Raw genomic sequence first — 3,068 nt, forward strand, 5'->3', positions numbered from 1 at the left:
TGCTGTTTACTATAAAGTAAACCTAACATATTAACTCATGTCAGTACAATTACAGTTCTGCCCAATTTGTGTAGTTGTTATGTTTTACTGCTTTTGAAATATTAAAGTTTTATAAAATAAAAAAGGCATATTTAAATTGCCATATTCGGACCCCTATATTTTTCTCCCTACAGAACTGTGTGAGGACGTGTTATTCCCATTATGTCATGTTATTCCAGGATTTTTATTGAAAATTTTGAGGTAAAAAATGCCAGACAAAAGGCGCACACATATATGGATATATAGATATATATTTTATGATTATTATATAGGCCGATGATGTTCTTCAGGCTCTATGATGTTCTTTTTACGTCCTCCTCTCACTCCTCTTCCTCTAGGATCAGGACGGAAGTAGAGAAGTCAAACTCCTCTTGGTAATACGCCACTAGAAAAACAAGAAGAACATGAATCCACTGCTCTATATTACATGGAGAACAAAATCCCAACCTGACGGGTCCATTATAAGTTCTCATTACATGGCTCATCTTCGGACGCCGCCTCCAGGTCCCTAAGCCAGGCATGGCTGCTCTTCTTTCTAAAATAGAAAAACTAACAATGAGAAGCTATTCCAATAAGGCTTGTGTGAACACGGTCACATCGCTCTAGTGCAGTAATGCAGGGACTTACCTATAAATTTTATATAGGGCAAAGCCCACCCATATCACAGCGCTGAACGCACACACACTCGCTACATAGAGATCTATTAGAAATAAAAGAGAAGCAATGCTTAGACAGGCAGGGGGTTACTAAGACTGGCATTGTAAATGCTTGATAAATCCAGGATGGCAGCCACAGGTATCTATGCCAGCCTGGAACTGGCACACACTGGAACTATATTTTATGGCTGCCCCACCCCCCTTTACGCTAAACCACGCCCCCTCAGGTAATAAGGTCAAAATACTGATTTTTGACATCAAATAAAACCCCCTCAAATAATATAATAAAGACAACACTTACCAGACATCTTGTCTCGCTCCTTCACAAACCCTCAAAGACTCAGACAGCGGTGATGTCATAGATGCAGCCGATTACATCTGTGACATCACCGCCTTGTATACCCTCTACCATCATGTGATTTACATTATATAAACCATCCATAGACTATAATGGTAACATGCTGGCCACCACTCGGGGGGGAAATTACTGAATACCGTTATATACTGTGCTGAATAAAGACACATTGGGGCAAATGAACTAAGGCCGGATTCACACTGCAGTATTTTACTTCATTATTTGTTACCCAAAATCAGAAGAGGAGCCAACAGAGAAAAGATTTGGACCTTTTCCATGTTTTGGACCCACTCCTGGTTTTGGCTTACATATACTGATATGGCCAAGTACTGGTGTGTGAGAACAGCCTAGAGCCGCGTTCACACAGGAGGAGAATCAGTGATATAGAGGGAGATTTATCAAAACTTGTGTAGAGGGAGACTGGTGCAGTTGCCCATAGCAACCAATCAGATTGCTCCTTTCATTTTGAAAAAGGCCACTGGGAAATTAAAAAAAAAAAGCACCCTGATTGGTTGCTATGGGCAACTGCTCCACCCTACCTCTACACAGGTTTTGATAAATCTCCTCCATAATATTTTGCGCACTGACTATTGGAAGAAATGTGGTCACTCTGGGGGAGATTTATCCAAACCTGTCCAGAGGAATACATGCTGAGTTGCCCATAGCAACCAATCAGATTCCTTCTTTAGTTTTTAAAGAAACCTCTGAAAAATGAAAGATGTGATCTGATTGGTTGTCATCTATAGCGATGGCTGTATAGTTTAAATTGTACTTACCAATCTTTCTTCCTGTTTCTTCTCTAGCTTTTTACGATTCCGTGCGGTGAACGGCATAAGAGTAAAATTAACCAAACGCCAGAATTGCTGATCATTATCACATCACTAGGCAGGAAAAACTAATAAAAAGTGATCAAAAGGTCCCAATGAAACAAAAGTTATTGATAAAAATTGCAGATAATGGCGCAAATAATGAGTCCCTCATGCAGCCCCCCCAAAAAGTGTTATAGGGGTAAGAATAGATCAATTTTGAAGGAACTCTGGCAGGATTATCACCTGCACTAAACCTGTCACACAGGCCTGTAGTGCGGGTGATGCTGATCACAACAATACTCACGGCATCCAGATTCGCCCAGCCGTTCCGACGCAGTTCGCCTTTTTCTTTTTATGCAAATGAGAGCTTTGGAGCTCCGAACCAAGCTAGGGGAACGCTGACATCATCTTCACCGCCGGGCAGGCCCTGCTCATCAATATTCATAACCGCCATCCCTGCTCTTGCACCCCATGCTAGTGTATGGCTTATTCGCCACTTATTGGGTACTCCCGGAGGCGGCGCATGCGCTGTACACTAAAACAGGGTATTGTCAGGCCTCCTGACACATATTAGATTGGATAACACTAACATGGGTCCTACTTGTGCTTGTGGTAGGTGCAGGGCCGTCTTTATTTTTGATTGGACCCTGGGCAAGCAATTTTTTGGTCCCCCCCACACACGCAATCACACAGTCAATCTTAGTACCCCATCCCCACCTCCCCCGACAGCATAGTTTCCCCACATTAGGTAGACAGCATAGTACCTCACATTAGGTAGATATCAGTGTTCCGCCACATTAGGTAGGCATCAGTGTTCCCCCACATTAGGTAGAGAGCATAGTTCCCTCACATTAGGTAGATAGCATAGTTTCCCAACATAAGGTTAGACAGCACACTTACTCCCCGCCTGACCGACCGAAACACACACAAAACCCACACTACAGATAGATACATTTACAGACACACTCACCTGGCCATCCGTGGTTTCTTCTTTTCTGCGGTGGCCGGGACTGACAACTGACAACTTTTGCGTATATGTGACTTTTTAACTACTTTTATTAATTATTTTTGGAATGTGATGTGAACAAAAAGCAGCAATTTTTTACTTTTGTTTTCAATGTTTACAACTGTGCAGGATTACTAACGTTATATTTTGATAGTTCAGACATCTATACATGCTGATACCAATTAGGTTTATTTCTAAAAAAA

At 41.9% G+C, this 3,068-nt stretch overlaps 1 long non-coding RNA gene across 1 annotated transcript; it reads right to left on the reverse strand.

The window, feature by feature from the left end:
* Positions 1-270: 270 nt before the first annotated feature.
* On the reverse strand, positions 271-1,074 carry LOC130295796 (uncharacterized). Its single transcript, XR_008848996.1, has 4 exons — positions 997-1,074; positions 667-739; positions 516-574; positions 271-424 (listed from the first exon to the last, which is right to left on the reverse strand). It is a non-coding gene; the product is annotated as an uncharacterized LOC130295796 (long non-coding RNA).
* Between the last annotated feature and the right edge of the window lie 1,994 nt (positions 1,075-3,068).

This window comes from Hyla sarda, chromosome 11, assembly GCF_029499605.1.
Source record: "Hyla sarda isolate aHylSar1 chromosome 11, aHylSar1.hap1, whole genome shotgun sequence".
Lineage (NCBI taxonomy): Eukaryota > Metazoa > Chordata > Amphibia > Anura > Hylidae > Hyla > Hyla sarda.